Here is an 18,680-nt window from a genome sequence, read left to right as displayed (position 1 = left end):
ACCCGACGATAATCTGACAGAAAAGGAGGGAGGAAGCGAGAACGAATCAGACAAGGAGGAAGGCAGAAGAGGTGAGAAGTGATGAATGGGTAGCCAATAGACGGACACAGAGGATAGAGAGTAATTCGTTGGTATTGCTGCACGTAAATTGCTGCATTATCAACAATAAATCTTTGAATTTTTGGAATTCAGTTGACACAAAATATCCGATGTTATAATAGGTACGGAGTCATGGCTTGGAGAGGAAATTAGCAATGCTGAATTATTTAGGGACGATCACATAACTTTAGAGAGAGGCAGGTACACTCGGGGTGGTGGAGTGTTCATTTGTGTAAAGAATTACATTGCTTGTGCAGAACTATGGGTGGACGAGATTTCGCGATGATAGCAGTTGAAGTGAAAGGAAGGGACCCTAGATTTAGATGGGAAATCGTAGACATCTACAGAGCTCCTAACGAGGACGTGCGAGTTAGAGAGAGATTGGCGGCCTGAACCGTTTATTAAGAAATACTACAAAGCATCATTTGAGAAGATTTAAACTTGCCCTCTTCCGACTGGAACTGTAACGCGAAATGAACCAGCGGAAATCAGACATTTGTAAATTGATTGGTATAGGAAAAGGGGTACACGCGGTTAGTAGTCCCACCCAACGGAATGTATTACTGGAAGTTTGTTTAGTCCGGCCTGAAATTTCGTTGACCTTTGCAGCATAGTACAGGGCGTACAGGGGATCAGTGACCATTGCGGGGTATCATTAGAAGTAGAATGGGAAGGAAATTACTCTCGACTTCAAGTAGAAACACTAGTCCAAGTGTACCATAAAACAAATGTTTTTGGCCTACGAAACTTCTTCCCGGATAAATTCGCAATATGGGCTGATATGTTGAGGATGTATGGAATAATTTCAAGAAAATAATACTAGAGAATATCGAAAGACTTTTCAACATAATTACAGAGAAAAAAAATCGGTCCCTGAATATTACAGCAAGGAAGAGAAAAAATTAAAATTAAAGATCAGAAAAGCAAATGATATATGAAAATTAGGACAGCAGTACCGAGAGGAACTAAAACTAATATAAAGCAGTTGCTATTAGCTAAATAAAATGCAAAGGAGATATTTTTAGGTCTATGCTGAAAAATGAAGGTAAGTGCTGGAACTGAGTTCGACAAGTAAGTAAAAAGACGTAAAGGCAATAGAGAGAAAACAAATATTCCTGGGATCAAAGTTGATAATGGACAGTTCATTACTATTCAATAGAAAAGGCTAACTCCCTTAATTTCTATTATTCCTCTGTGTACAGCTGTGAGCGTAATATCCCGCAAATACAGGGCGCCAACTCTGGTGAACCCTTCGCCATTAGTACTAAGATCATTTAGAAAAAGCTTGCAACAAGAGATAAAAACAAAAACAAATTACGAGATCTGAACAGACTGGGGGAGTGGACGGTTGAAAATGCGATGTTACATATTCCAGATAGAAGCAAGGCCCAAGTGACGGAATCGCGAAATTTCTCGTTACGGGACATAGTAATTCCGGAAGCGAGCAGTTGTAAATACTTGGGAATAATTTTACGCAGCGACTAAGTTGGGCTGATGAAGTTAATTACAGGATGAAAGAAATCTGGAAGGCAACTCATTTTACAATGCGTATTCTTAAAAATGGAAACAGTAACACTGAAATTTAGCCTATACATCAGTAGTACGTTCGATTCTTGAATATGGGGTAGCGTGCTGGGATCCTTACAGGAAGGGACACATAAATGCAGTAGACTGGATGCAAAATATGGCGGCTTAATTCGCACACCACAGAAATGATTCGGACTGGGAAACCTTGACACAGGGCAGAAAGATAGCGCGCACATGTGGCCTCTTCAAAGCGCACACGGGAGAACGGGCTTGGAAGGCCATGCTAACTGAGTAGGGTCGATCATGATAGGAAAATTATGAGCAGAAAGTAAAAGACAGATATTGTAAAATATTCCTTTGTAAATATGACCGTCCAGCTCCGGAACCAACTGCCTGCAGATGCTTTAGGGACTCTCTCCTGTAAATCAAGTAATTTTAGGGAAAGGGCTAGGAATGTGATAAATGAGGCGAAATGAAGGTGTGGAGAAAATCTTCCAGAAATGCAGTGAAGTGAAGTGAAGTGAAGTGAATGGAATTGTGGTGAGAATGTGAAGAATACATAAGTGTAGTGAAGTGGAATGAAGTGAAGGCCATGATGAAATTTTAGTGCATCAGTTCATGACATTACATATTTCATTACTGTTATTGTTTAGTGTATAGTATGTTTATTTTTTTAAGTATTAATTTATATAACTGTAATTGTAATTGTTGTATTGTATTTGCATTATATTCCTTGTGTTTAGTGCGTCCTTTATTGTTTGTGTAGTTTCGTGCACTTTGTTTTTTCGAGTTTGTGGTGTGTGTTATTTGTGTGTTGTGTCTTATTGTAATACTACTACTACCGGGTAAAAACCCATCTGCAATTAATATAAATAATAATAATGTATGCAAGGTACTCGTCAAATATTATGGCGGTTCTTGTGGCTCAAAGCGATAAAACTTGAACCTAAGATTCAACATTAGTGGGTAAGGGGTGAAACTCAATTCTTGGCATTTCTGGTATTTTTTTTATTGCTAGTGGAGTGGGACTAAGTCCCTTGCACTGCGACCACTTCTGGCCTATTGTACCAGCCCGAGATGATAGGTGAGGGTGATTGTGGAGCAATTGGTGGATTGAAGATTGGCAGGGGAAACCGAAGTACTCGGAGAAAACCTGCCTCAACGCCACTTTGTCCAACACAAATACCACTTGACCAGACCCGGGATCGAACCCGGGTTGCCGCGGTGGGAAGCCCGCGACTTACCGCTTGAGCTGTGGCGCGGCCTTCTGGTACCTTAGGGCAACTTTAACTGCATATGCCTTTCTGCCACGAACATTTCGACAACTGTTTTCATCAGCCTGATATTCGTCCAAATAACACTTAAAGTGCAGTTCCTACCTCACAGGAAACACTGCATAACCATTACAAAGAAAAATCCTTTATTATGAATTTGAAGGAGTCCGGTAAAAGTTCAGCGGTGTCTCGAATGAATGCGGTCTCCATCTTTAGGTCCGAAGCTATGGTAAACAAGCAAACAATGAGTAAGAAAGAAGCAGCAAGCTCAGTGACCGGTCACTGTTTGCTTAGAATTATTTCTACCCTTAAAATGGAGGCAATATTATCCCCGAAACGTCGGTGAACTACTAGATTACAAGGCATCTTATCTCATAAGACAGTTTTCTTCTTAGTATTGTTTGAATTAGAGTAATAATTGTTGTTTATTCTAATATTGAGTTGAAGCTATTGAGAAACTACGGTCTTTCATGTCAATCCAGATGGTTTCTATAGAAAACCTTACGCTTCAATTAATCGTTGTATATAATTGAGGCTCTTTATGCTCTGATTCAGAAGGAAGATAATTTTCAGCATTATTCTCACAACACTGAAATAATTTGAAAGGAAAATGGGTATTAACGTATAAAGAGAAATAATGCGCTCTCCATTTCCAATAACTTAATTTCCTTGTTAAAGTTATACCTTTTAAAAGCCATGGCGCTTTTAATTAAATTCCTTAAGAAAATAAATAATATTACGAGACTCTAACTTGATAATTATGAAGTATGACTGTGTTTACAGCGTTCAACATCGCGAAATTCTCCTAATAGCATGAAGTTGGTTATTGTACACAACGTCACGTGATTGAGTGATTAAGATGTTTGGATCGGTATTTCAATTTATTGACCACTTACAGATCGTAACTGCAAGTAACTGTAGCGCTATATAACGGGTTTCATACATATCAATTCAGGTGCTCAAAAGTTGATAGGGGGGATATACAGACAGCAAGATGATCTCATAAGCCTATTTGTATTATCTTTTTCAAAGTGTACGACACAAAGAAGGGGAAAAATGAAAGAAGGAACAAAAGATGAAATGAAAGTGAGCAGATATGTGGAAAAAAAATTAAAATAAAATTAGAAATCTTTCATGACATTCATGATACACTAAATTTTTAAAGTAGGCAATTTTTGTTACTTTCCCCCAAGTAGATGAAGACACTACTTCCACACTCAACTGAAATTCCTAGCACGAAGTTAGGAAGATTTTTCTGTGGGATGACAGAACTTGCCAACTTTTCCTTCCAAGATCTTAGCATCTTTTCCTTGTAACTTGTTCCATTCAACAAAACTTGCCTGTGGAGCAAGTTTCGCATAAGCTAGTTACAGAGTAGGACCACTTACAACAGTGACCTGACTGCTCCAGACACCATTTTTTCCAATTTTATTTCCCGTTCCCTAGACATCTATTCGCAAAGATTCTGCACATTTAGAGCCCAGCATAAAAGGCAAAAACGTTGCTTTGAAAATAAAGGTACGCGACAATGAGCTTGTCTCTTGTGGATTTACACATTGCCAAGTTATTTGATTTCTTACACTAAAATACTAACTAGCTAACAAGGTCGTCCAGCTAGTACCAGTTGAAGTATTCAGCAAATTTCTCGCCTCTTACGAATTTGAATATTGGCTACTGTGAAGGAATTCAGGTTTCTTCGACGGTGACTACGCGGTAGAGTAGTTGGTTGGAGCACTACGCTACAAGCCCAAAGGTCGCGGCTTCAATTCCCGATGAGGTCATTGAATTTTTCAATTTACCTAATCCTTCTACCTGCGCTATGGCCCTGGGATCGACTCAGCCTCAGAAATGAGTACCAGTAATCTTTTGGGGGGGTTAAGGGCGACCGGGGCTTGAGGCTGACAACCTCACCGCCATCTGTGATCCGATTATCTAGAAAATATAGGACCTTCGACGTCTCACAACCGTAGGAGTCTCCACGGCCTGTTACAAGGATAGTTTTACCTATTCTTCAACCTTTTACTGCCGCATCTAAAAAGAGACTTATTTTTTCTGACGTGACGCCTTATAGTCCGGTAGAAGTTTATCTTCATGATCTAAGAGTAAGATATAAATGTAAGCGGCTCCGGTCTAGAAAACCGAAATTAACGGCCGTGGGAATTCGTTGCGCTGACCACGCGACACCCTCTATCCGCAAAAGTTGGCACTAACTTCACCGACAAGCGGCGGTCGCTCGGTCGGTATAGTTCGCTTGCGGTTTAAAATCACGGAGTTTGTTTTTTTTTTGTTTGATGCAATCGAATCCACGCACACTATTATAGTGCGGAATGTATACCCGCTGCTAGGCAACGACCGAAAAATCAGCAAATATAGAAGAGCCGTTGCTAAGTAACGGTTCCCCAGAAAAACATGTTTCCAAGAAAGCAGCAACTGCATACAATAATAATGAGAAACGGTGCTTACTATGCAGTCCATGTCAAGATATTATAAGCATCAAAAGTCTAGAATCAGGCAGTTAGCTATTTGTTAGTTAGTTAGTTAGTCGTGTGTTGTTGTAACTGAGGCCGGGAACAGTTCAAGAAATCAGATGAAGGGGAACGTCCACCGTTGAAAGCCGTTACCAGACAATATTACGTGAAGACACAGCAGGCTTAGTAAGCACAAGTGCGCGCTATAGTGAATTGTAAAGTGCGTGAACTCGTGAAATGGTATAATTGTTTAAGATTTCAGGTTTGCACAGCGGCGACTGTAGCCATCTATTCACGCTGGTTACTCGCTCGAGGATTTTTCTACCCTTAAGATGGAAGCGAAACTTTCCTCTGAAACGTCAGTTCACACAAGGTCTACAAGGCGCCACATCCTAGAAAACTGTGTTATCTATGGGTATGATTACATGCAGCGACAAATTTGTAAGCGTTCAATAAATATTATTACCAATCCAAACCCCGTCTGTAGTCACTCATACGCATGTACGCGTTGTATCTTCCTGATATCCGCATATGTTACTAACTGAGACTTTGCATTGCAAAATGGCAGCACTTTCCTGTGAGTAAGTAATATCGATAAGGGCCGCGCCATAGCTCAAGCGGTTAGTCGCTGGTTTCCCACCGAGGCGGCCCGGTTTCGAACCCGGGTCTGGTCAAGTGGGATTTGTGGTGGACAGAGTGGCGCTGGGGCGGATTTTCTCCTAGTTCTTCGGTTTCCCCTGCCAATCTTCAATTCAAACAAATTCTCCATCATCATAATCACCAGGGGCAGGTACAATAGGCCAATCAGTGGTCGCCGTGCCGAGTGGACCCAGTTGGACTTCACCACCCAATAAGCGAATTAAAATAAAGTAATGCCGATAGTTTCGTCAATAAACTGTAATTATATGAACTCGTCGTTCGGGGGAGAAGAAGAAATCATTTGTCAATATCGGGACTGATTTCTGGGTCTCAAACAAAAAACCTTTACACTGTTTGCAAAAAAAAAAAAATTGAAAATCATTTACGATGCTTTTAACTTTAGGATCGCTGTTAAGGAAATTTGGTTGAGCCGTAAGTGAATGAGTTTCCCTTGTTCCCGTATCCACGTACCGAGGAGACGAGCAGCAGGGAAGAGTCAGAAACCAAATGTGTAGACGCAGAGACCTGTGCTCTGATACCGTCCGATATCTGCTCTCCGAACCTGAGCATGTCACACCTAGTGTAGGCAACCTTACGGCATAAAAGTCCTCTGTAAACATGTTTATTAATACTCAGTTGACACAATCCTGTTATAAACACACCATGCGTTTGCATGTACTACACGTTTCGGCCTACTGCTTCCATCATCAGGTACACAGATACTCTTCTTTATATCTGCTGTACTTCCCTACACTGGCCAGTGTTTACACACTGGAAGTGCTTTGTACTGGTATGTTGTTTATGTAATGCTCTTATGTTGTAAAATGTATTAAAAATAAATATTAAAATTAAAATTTTTTTAAATATTAAAATGTTTTAATTGCAATTAAATTTGAGTTATGCATAAAGTAAAGATATCCCGTTTAACAGGCCGTGAAGGCCCATAGGGATGTGAGACGTCTAGGTCCCCATATTTTCTAGACAATCGGCTTAAGATGGCGGTGAGGTTGACAAGTTTTAAGCGCCGGCCACCCTTTACCCCACAGTAAGATTCCTGGTACTCAGTTCTGTTAGAGGCTGAGTCGACCCCAGGACCATAGTGCTGCTGAAAGAATTAGGTCAATTTAAAAAAAACAGTTGTCTCATCTGGATTAGAAACTGTTGTCGCGTATCGGGCGTATATCGCGACAAATAAATTCTCGACGTATTCGATGTAGCGAATTTTATTTCACATTCGCTCATACTCGTACAATCACCCAAATTACAGATTCACGATTACTGCTATCTGCAGTATCACAATTAGTACACTCCAAATGCCACAATACAACTGAAGTCTCTTTTTCCGTTTTGGAGGTGGTCGTCCCCTCCAGAAGGTCCAATCCTTGCCGTGTCGTAGGCAGACAGAAAATCCGGCTACTCGCTTGGCAATCTGCACGCTGACAATCTAATTGATGGTCTTGTTACAAACTCTCCCTTCTTGGTGCGATCGCTGTCCTGATCTACACCATCCGATGACACCCTTGGTTGTCACCTTTTCCGTCTGGCATCCGAAGGTTCCCTGGGGAATTTCCTTCTTGAAGTCACTTCTCCAACGTCGTGCCACTGTCGCGCGACGGGATGTCTTCCTGCAGTTAGCAGCCAATTTTATCCGGGATGCATGATCTCCTCGGGTCCAAGGTTTCCTGAAGATGTTCCTCTTGCGCCATGCCACTCGTGCAGAGCGGGACACCCTGCTGCTGACGACGGCCAACTTCATCTTGGGTCCACGACTTCTCCGCGTCGGATTCTTCATATTTCGTCGATGTCGGTCCCTGCGCCTTTTCTTCTTCGGTTCTCAGACAGGCATTACTTCGGCGTCTTGTACGGGTACCTCTNATCTTCTCTGTCTTTTCTTCTATCGGCCTTCATTTCTTCCTGATGGGTTTTCATGCTGGCGTCCACTCTTGCCAGCATTTCTTCTTCCTCCTTCCTCCTCTTTTCCTCCATCACTTCCTTCTCTTTCCTTCTCTTTTCTTCCATCTCTTCCTTCTCTTTCCTTCTCTTTTCCTCTATCTCTTCCTTCTCTTTCCTTCTCTTTTCTTTGTCTTTCTTCCTATCGGCGTCCATCCTTGCCAGCAGTTCCATCATCTGCTGCATCTCCATCTTGTAGCAGTAAAATTCTCTGAGGCGTATTTAAGCTCGTAAAAATCCTGACACCAAATTGTCACGTGTTTTGAGATCGAATCTCGGCGGTCACGTGTGTAAGTTCTAATCCCGTCGGTCACGTGTGTAAGTTCGTATCCCACTTCTGACACCAGTTGTCGCATAGTGCCTCAACCAATTATGCTACCGCGTGCCCCATGAGTTATATGTACAGTCCCAAAACTGTTGATAAGAAAGAGATATTACGTACTGTTTCTAATACCGGTATTTATTGTTCAAGTGACAACATCGGTACAGTTTACAATTCAATTTCGAAAATTCTACCGTCAACATCAGTGCACTTTGCGACTCGTGTGAGGACATGGCGTGTTGCTCATCTGTACAGTGCACAGTGTACTGTACAGTGAAACAGCTCTACCTCGGAAACCGTTCGGAATAGGACACATGTACATATACACTTTTCTGCTTATAATAACCGATACTATGACCTCCCAGAATATTGACCTTTCCACCTGAGACACTAGGTATATTACCCTAAGGTTGGGAAGAGATAGCGCCCATTTGCATACAAGGCTTGAATGGTTCACTGTGCTAGCTTCTGGTGATATGTGAGAGAAACTAAGACAGAATGAAAATTGACAGGGGAAAACGAAATACTTGGAGAGAATCTACCACAGTGCCACTTTGTCCACTATAAATCCTACTCTCTAACTTGGTACTGAATGTGAGCCGCCTCTGTAGGGGGCCGCCACTGACCGCCTTAACTATGCCTTGCCCAATGAGAATACAAGATAACATCATCATCATCATCATTAGCGATATCAGAAAGCTGAACGACGTAACTCTACTTGATTAATTAATAAAAACGTACTGGGGAGTGGACACATGGCTCCACCATTCTCTGCCTAAACACTAGACAGAACTGAGTCATCATTTTCACGCTCTGGCCGCTTTATCTCCGGTACCCGATTCATAGGAGGCTGGGCGGGCCCCAGGGTCGGTCTGGACGCTGTGAAGTAGAGAAAAATATTTTCCCCTGCAGGCAATCTAATCCCGGTCGTCCAAGCCGTAGCCCGTCGCTATTCCCATTGAAATTTCAGGGCTAATCTTGAAATGAAGTTTTCTCCTTAATTCCCGATCTCTGAAGGAAGACAAGGTTTAATTTCTAGAATGGACAGCCGATCGAATCTTCTGCGCTATACTCGTGACTTTCAGTTCAGAGTCTACATGTAGCAGGAACCTTGGCTACGTGCCCACACGACTTCGCCTCATTTCACGCACGTACTCGACGTTCGTCATAGTGATAAACTCAACAAGTCGTTGTGTACGAGTGTGAGTTAGAGCTCTGGAGGGGGTAGAAGATAACGCTCGGAAACTTTGTCACTTTTGTCGATTATTTCAACTGAACTACACAGACAATACGAATTCTTCCATCATACTCTTCCTTACATTCACTTAGAACTAAATGGCAAGTGGCTTTAAAAGGGTGTAGACCTAAAACAGATGTGAAGGGGCAGTCTTATGCTCGGTTCCAGGAAAGGGGATTTCAATTTTCAAATGGGGTACAGCCAGAAATGTTCTTGAAATTGTCTGTTACAGTAATTATGTTGACCGCCTTGAAGAATTCAAGATATAATAATATATTTTAATAGGAATTCCATCGTCTACTTTCCTTTGATATGTTACGGATTGCATAAAAAATGAAAGAAATTAGGGAATACACAGACAGGCAGCAAAGTGACTTCACAATATACATAATTTCTAGGTATAATAAGTCATTCACTTTCTCTTAATAAGACATGGACAGCATCGAAAATGGAAGAATTGGGGTGGGGGGGAACAGAAAGGGGATTTCGTAAGTCTAAGAATTAGGGGGGATACACAGATACAGACGGACACAAAGACCGACAGCAAGGTTATCTCATAAACCTCCTTATATTTTTTCAGAGGAAAGTAGGCTAAAATAATTTCAATTCTTAGTCTGATTTCCTTACTTAAAAAAATAAATAATGTACACTTATACGACCTCCATCCTGTCTGTCTCTCTCCTATTAACTTTTGAATGCTTCAACCAATGATTATGAAACTTGATATTTATATTATAGAATCAGAGCTCATTTCAAGGGCGTAATTCACGGATCCGTTCCATCGGACTGTGTACCTTTATGTGTACCCACTTATATTTACTAGGCAACGGCTGGTAAACATGTTCCTGCCATAACGAATTATTTTGGGAGGCGCCCTTTTATATGAGGTCCTTATCGTATTAAAGAAAGTAGGTGATTAGTTCCTCCAAGAATTTATTGTTTGAAAATAAAAGTAATAGACTATAAATAATTTCGAATTTTGGTAGTAACATATGGTAGATTTGAGAAGGGGGCAGAGAAGACATTATGCTCATTCCGGGAATCGAAACCTAATTCCCCTGTCGGCCAGTATAAATTGAAAGATAATTCCCTGTGCTTAATTAAGCATCATTCTTTGGAGACATATTGTGACGCGAAAATTAATTTTATGGGTTTTTAACCTCGACACCAGACGGAAGAGAATGATCAGGTCCATACCACGGCAGCATTACTGCCGAAGAAAAATTGTCCAATAACCATTTGTCAGAGCGCTGGATAATGTGGAAAATAGAAAAATATCTTCTAATATTGGGAATCACACTCAGATAATCCGTTTTGCCAATCCGTATCGTGGTTCCTTTGTAATGAAGAAAATATTGCAAATTATTGTGACACATATACCCATTGTTAGGCAACGACTCGATAAACAAGTTCCGCCGGAGACATTCTGGATAAACAATCCATTGCTAGGTAAAACCTACAACAATAGGTGACAAAGAACGCGCAGGCAACAATCGGATAACTTCCATTGTTACGCAATGGGCTGTAAATAAAACAGTAGAGGAAGAGGTGTTTTCTATGTGGGTCGCATATGTCCAATGCTGGGTAATGGATGTTTTCTATTGATCCGCCTCGAGACTATGTAAGTAGTCCAGTCATAAGTCAGGAATCAGTCGTAAAATGAGAACGGGGCGAGTCCTCTTCAATTAAGGAAGAAGAGTTCGGCTGTAAGTGATTGTGATTACGAGTGATTGTACAAGAAGGTGTCAATAAATGGAATCACCGAATCCCAAACCCGGTACCATCAATACGGAGCCATGAACATGTAACAATATATTTACTCCACTCTGGACAAAATATTTCCATTATTGTCAGTAACGTTGTATTACTAATTTTATAGAATAAATAATACCTTTAATGCATAACGGTCTTTCAGGAGATCTGAGCCTATGTATACGTGTATGAAAGAGAGAACAGAGTTCTATCCGTAGAGTAAAACCGATTCGGTTCAAGTAAAGATGCCTTACTGCGTTGGAGTGGAACATCTCGTCTCATGTTTTTGTTTGAGGAGCCTGGCTTGGAGGTTAGACTCTCTCGTTTCCCTTCATCTCCCGTTCCGTTTCAATCTGCTGTGAACCACTGTGCCATATTCGCTAGCTTTAAGCCCTTATGTCCGCTGCCAGACAGATTTGGAGTGGTCTTTACTGCGCGAAGAAGTCAATAAAATAGGATAAAAATGTGGAACATATCGTTTATTACCAAGGTTTCAATCTTAGCCTCATCCAATGCTGTATATTCGCTGAAAAAAAAATGGCCATTGTAAGTCGAACGTACTGGGTATTACTGAACTTTTTGTCGAAGTTTCAAATTAGTCAAAATCGTTTCTAAAACTTCAGTTCCTACCTCACAGGAAACATATTGCCTCCTGACTCGAGATCCAACAGTGGTGACTATGAACAGTATTATCATCTGTAATATGAAGCGTTGCAGTCCGGTAGAATTTTATCGACGTTTCATGAGAACTTAATGAAGTGTAAGCCAAGAAACCAAGCAGAGACTAATTGCGACTAATTTCTTAATCGGCTGAAAATGATGGTAATAAGTTCTTCCAAAATAACATAAATTTCTACCAGACTAAACGGCGTCACATCTTAGTCTGCGCTGCGTCTCCATCACAAAGACCAATTGGTTAATGCCGTTTAAGAAAATAACAGCTCTTCATTGGGGGGAATCAGATGATATTCATAAATACTCTCTGTGGACAAAATTCAGACTTTTCTAATGTACTTTTCTAAAGTGTCCTTTAAAAGTTTAACTGAGGGATAGGCTACAATATTACTATTGTGTTGCTACAAATATAGGTTAAAACTAAACAAATAATTTTTCTTTATTGTGAATAAAGTGAAACTGATGACTCTAGGCACGAAAACATCATTTTATAAATTATCACTCTAATATTTATTATTATTTATAACAGGTGCAAGTATTTTGTTGAGCACCACAATTCTGTGATAGGAACACATGAAGAAAATAGTTAATAAGAATATCGAATAAAAAGCGTAAACTAATCCACAGACTATTAGTAACTGCATTCACGAACACCTCCATTTTATTTACATGTATGGTTTAGGCTTACAAGTCTCTAATGAGATTAATATAAATTATGATAATAAACGTCCATTATCAGACGAAGTTAATCTTGAATGGAATTCATGCACAGGGCATAAGTTTGGAACAAATGCCTCTAATACCGCTCCGTGCGAATTATTCCCGACCTGTCTTGGTTGAACTTTGTGCTTTTGTGACGTGTTCGGGCCATGCTCTGCATAATAATGGCGAAGGAATACCAACACTTGATGCGGATGAAGCCATTCATTAACCCTAATATTCTCATCCCTCAGTTTTAGATTTGTACATTTTCGAACATCTAATTATTCTAACTTGTGTTCAGGAGATACCCAGTTCGAATCTTGGCCGGACATCGACCATGTTAAAGATAGACTGAAGATGACTGGGTGAAGACTTTCACAGAGACATGGATCAAACTACGACCCTGGATTTATATATTTGACTTCTTCAAGTTAGTGATTAAGAGGAGTCCCCCCAAATGTGTCTCCACCTTGTCGTGATGGTGGGCCTTGCGTGACTCTGTGACCTGGAGAGCTATGCCGGGGGTTGTTTAACTACCGGTAGGGTCTCCCATGCCGGAAAGGTCAAAGGGTAGAGTCCAGAATAAGAGAGGTACCCTGGTCCTCCAGGTTAGGGGTTCGGCATGAGGCTAACAACCTCATCCTGTAAAAGAACTGTGTTCAGAAACCTAACAACCGGCCTCGGGACATTATGCGTGGGTCCATTTCTACGCATTGGTTGTGAAGGCTGGTTGTTGAGGAGGCCAAGGCTCACCCAGGGCTGTAGCGCTGAGTGGTAGGCAGGTAGGTAGGTAGATAGATAGGTAGGTAGGTAGGTAGGTAGGTAGGTGCGTACGTAGGATTAAGAAGAGTATTATTTTCTGGAATGTGACGCCGTCCAATCTGGTGCATGTTATAAGTACGTAGAAGTTCTAACTGTGTTTACTCACAAGAATCGAGATCAAATTAATTTCCTTTACTGCTCTATCCTGTCATCATTTTTATTGTTAGTGGGGTGGGCCTAAGTCCCTTGTACTGCGGCCACATCTGGCCTATTGTACCAGCCCCAGATGAGAGGTGAGGGTGATTGTGGAGCAATTGGTGGGATGAAGATTGGCAGAGGAAACCGAAGTACTCGGAAAAATCGTGCCTTAGTGCCACTTTGTCCATCACAAATCCCACCTGACCAGATCAGGGATCGAACCCGGGCCGCCGCGGTGGGAAGTCAGCGACTAACCGCTTAAGCTATGGCGCGGCCTATCCTGTCATCATGCTTTGCCCTTTCTGTAGATCCTTTGGCGACACTGTCAGACTATTATGCGCCAGACGGTGAGTTGACAGGAGAGTTATGAACTGGAAGGGACTGGGAAGGACGTAGTCGTATTCAAATCAAGGTACTTTTCTGTGCTCGGATGAAATGAGGAAAACGACTATGACTCCAGTGAAGGCAGTCGATTTCCCGGCCAGAATTCGAACCCGTCACCTCCCAATTACAAGCTTAAGGTGTCACCGTTGGACCAATCTGCTCATACCTCATCGTGTCCTGCTTTGTCATATATGAACACAATCAGTATAACTTTCTTCAATGTCTTTATGTATATTCCATCTGGTCGCACGTCGGCAGTTATCTCCTGCTCTATCGTTTCCTGTTGTCTTCCGTAATGACCTGTCCTATCCACACATATCCGTATTTATGCACTTATTACAATCGGCCTACGACACACTTTCGTATCGTAGGACGAAACATTGAATATCATCATCAGTATCATCATCAAGATTTGAAACTATCGACCTACTCCGTTCCTCTGTAAGACTGGTTGCTCATACCAATGTCACTTCGGGCGTCCATCGGAACTTGTTCCTCTAAGTAAGGAGTCCATTAACTGTTTTGGTTGCGTTCATTTTCTATTCTTTCACCCTGATTAATCCAGTTAAGTTTAATCTTCTGAATTCTGTTATTTAAATCGTTTATATTTCGTTCATTTCCAGTCATCGTGTTTATAATTTGAATCTTGCATACAGCCATATTCATAATAGTTTTAATTACTCCTCTTTATATCTTTGCCTCTCGTTCATTGTCACCCTCCATGTTTCAAAGCTCTATGACAACGTTGGGATGGCAATTCAAAATGTAATACTCTCCCTGGTCTTGGTACTATTTGGAGGTGAGTGGTCATCTTCACGCCCTGGCCGCTTTACCCTCGGGGGAAAGAGCAGGATGGGCTGGATGGGCCCAAAAGCCGGCCTGGACGACGTGGAGAAGAAGAAAATTTTGACCCTACCTGGACTCGAACTCCGACCGTTCTGTCGTCCAGCCCGTAGGCAGTCACTATACCGACTACGTTACCCCGGATCCCGTTAGAATAGCTATATTTTTATAAAATTAATTTCGTGTTTATTTTCTTCCTATCCACTACTATCTTCATCTTACACACGTGGATTAATTTACTCAGCTTTCTTGGAAATATTACAAATAAATTTTACTTCCCCCACTGTTTACCGGAGCTGTGAATGTGAATTCTAGAGACATAAGACTGAAACCCGGTATCCTGGTCACTTTCATTCTTTCCAATATATTGCTGCTCTATGTCAAGCCATACAGCAGATAATAAATTGAAACCCATGTGTACAGAAACAGGAGGAGAGGAGAGGAGAGGAGAGGAGAGAGATGGCAAGTGGAATCGAATCTTGCTCTCCTCAGTGAAGGCCGTGGCAATATTCCGAGGTTTACACCCCCAGAGGTTAAGGGCAATATTGTTGGCAGTGATGTGCCCTACAATGGCGATCATATTGACTTTCTCCAACATGATTTCAAAGAATTCGCCCTCAGAGAATTGTGACGGGTGATATTGGCTCAAAACAACGCTGCTAGCTCAGGCAATCACCGTCGTCTGAACAAAGTGACAATCGGAATTTGCTGTGAGTTCATACTGAGTACGCGGAGGGAATGGACAATCCGTATGGACAGTTCTACGGAACTGAACTTTCAGTATATTTTCCTTATTTTTAAAAAGTAAAAGCAGTCTTGTGTTATCACCTTGCTGTCTGTGTGTCTGTATGCTTATTATACCCTATCGTTGATAGGGAACAGCTAAAGTAAACAGGTTTCCGCAGCAACCAATGTACACACAATAATAAGAAATGTTGGACACGCTTTTTCTATTTAATTCTTGTCGTGCTAAAGGACAATTGGCAATTACTTCTTCCCAGAGGTCGTGATACACAAAAGTATGATCATGGATTTTGTAGGGCTCGCAACCAACAATGACTGTGTTGATGAACGCCAACAGCGATTCACCCGAAACCGAAAAACTTAACTTCTTCCTATAACTTCTTATTATTAACCATACCAAACAATTTTACACCGAGTGTTGATCTGTTGAACACTGATGCAAACTATAATGATTATACTTACGTGATAAAGAGGAGGATGTAAACTCCTAGTCATTTGTCTTTTTTTGTTATTTCACAAAGCTGTTAGTATCCAGATTACAAAACGTCGAATGGTAGGGTAAGGTATTATTAATATTTACTTTAACTGCGAATGAGTGTTTACCTGGAGGCAGCGGTACAATAAAACACAACGTACAAATAACACATCACACATAATAACACACCCCATTCGAAAAAAACACAGAGCTCACAAATTTGCTAAAACAACAAAGGACACACTACACACACAATGAATACAACAAAAATACACTGACAACTACAGCAAATGAAATTACAACTGAAAACAAATACAATTACAAATACAAAGAAATAGAATTACAACTACAAACAAATAAAATTAATACTACAAACAAACAGAGTTACAATTAGAAATAAATGAAATCATAAATATAATATATACAATCACAACTACAAAAAACTACAATGAATTAAAAATTTGAAAGGATTTTTAAATAATTGATCTTAGCCTAATCAAGGTACTATTAGCCTATAGGAAACCCCTGATAAACCTTAGTCAGGACAGTCTCTGTCAAGGTCGAGACTGGAAGCAAGCACCTCCCAAGTGTTATCGCAACACCAGACTGCTTGGGAAATCCTCGTTAAACGTGTATCCACACCGATATGCTTATACGTATACTACGCCAACTGTCAAATTTATATCCTAAGTATGTCTACTCTACTTGTCATTTACTGTTTTAAGACATTAAACTCTTTGAACAGTGTCGGAAATCTTAATACGTACAAATTCAGTGAAAGGGTACAAACGTATGAGAACCCTTGCCGCACAGCACACTGCTGTATAAGGGTTTGTCCACACAACAGGCACTCGGAACCGAGGTGTATTATCCTCTGGGAAATGACTCCGTTTAACCCTGTAGAAACTTATCGATGTCTCAGAAGAACACAATTTCCTTTTCAGTGTCGAAGGGCAACCCAAGCAAACAACGATCAAGTAAGAAACAGCAAAGATGTAAATAGACTTGAAAGGATTCTGACGATGGTGTACACTGTACATAACTATTAGGCTTACTCGTATTTTGGACTCTATCCATCGTCTGGTATATAGAAGACGAAAAAACCAACACGTTTCGGAGACAGATCTAGTCTCCGAAACGTGGTCTTTTGTCTTCTATATACCAGACGATGGATAGGGTCCAAAATAAGCCTGATAGTTCTGTACAGCAAAGATGTAAGCAATAATTTTCTCCGAAACGTCGGTAAAATTCTACCAGATTTCACACTGTCAAGTTAAGAATTACAGCACTCTTTACGGTCATTTCAGATCAAAGTACAACATTCTGATCCAGTTAATTGAAACATACTATCTTGGAAGTGTAGAAACGTTATGCAGGAAGCCTATGCATAAGGAACATGAGCATACCTGAATCATTTTAATTAAATTTCTGCATTAAGACTTTCAGATTCAAGGTAACAGGAGAAACCTTATCTTCCTTTACATTGTTGCTCTCTTCTTAACACTTCCCTTTTCCTTATTATCCTTTTATTCCTCCATCTTCCACCTCAGATACACTTTCTTCTATTCTTCATCTTCTGTTCCTAATTAATTCCACTGTTTAGCCTTATGCCTTTACTTTTCTCGTCATCCTAAGTTCCACCATCTTTTATTTTTTCTCCTGTTCCTCCATTTCACCTTACTGTTCTCTTCCTTCTGTTTCTCTACATTCTCCTCTTCGCCACCTGTGTTTTATTCCTCTCGCTTTGTTTTTCTTCTCCCAATTCCTACACCTCTTCTTTCAGTCCACATTCCTCAATCTCACCTCCCTCCTCCTTTCCCCTACTCTCTCCAATCTTTTCTCTTGTCCTCCCTTCCTCTTCCTACCTCTTCTTCCTCAACCACTGGAACTGCATAACTGTGCTTTCAGGGTTTGATTGGGTTGGTCGCGGGTTCAATTCCCGATAAGGTCATTGTATTTTCTAATTGACATAATCTTTCCAGCCTCACTATGGTCCTGGGATCGACTCGGTCGCTAACAGAAATGAGTACCAGGAATCTTCCTTGTTGTAAAAGGCCGGCGACCGGTACGTAAGGCTGACAACCTCACCGCCATCTGTGAGCTGACTGTCTAGAAAATGTGGAAGCGTCGACGTCCCACAGCCCTGTGGACCTCTACGGCCAGCTACAGGGATAGCTTTACCTTTTTTTGTAGCCTGTTTTGCTTTTAATTTAAAACAAAATAATACCTGCCGCTGATTTTTGTTATAAATCTTCACACTGTCAGAACACTATAATTTAAAGGATGTTCAATTTTATTTGACAGCCGGGATAGCTCAGTCGGTATAGCGATGGGCTACAGGCTGCACGGCCGGTGTTTGATTCCCGGTAGAGGCAAATTCTTTCTCTTCTCAAAAGAGTCCAGATCGGCTCTGTGGTCCATCAAGCCTCCTACCCAGTGGTCACCGCGGCGAATTCCTCAGCGGATAAACGGCCGAAGCGTGAAGCTGTACACATCTCCATCTAGTGCATGTGTCAAATTGGTAGAATTATAAATCCACTTCCTCATATGACTTCATCGCATAGCGGTTATTTAATTAATCACAGGGACAAATTTAACTTTTCACTTTCGTTTTATTTAATTTCATACT

This window comes from Cryptotermes secundus, unplaced genomic scaffold, assembly GCF_002891405.2.
Source record: "Cryptotermes secundus unplaced genomic scaffold, Csec_1.0 scaffold399, whole genome shotgun sequence".
NCBI lineage: Eukaryota > Metazoa > Arthropoda > Insecta > Blattodea > Kalotermitidae > Cryptotermes > Cryptotermes secundus.
The sequence above is the reverse complement of the archived record's forward strand: the minus strand, read 5'-3'. Positions refer to the sequence as shown.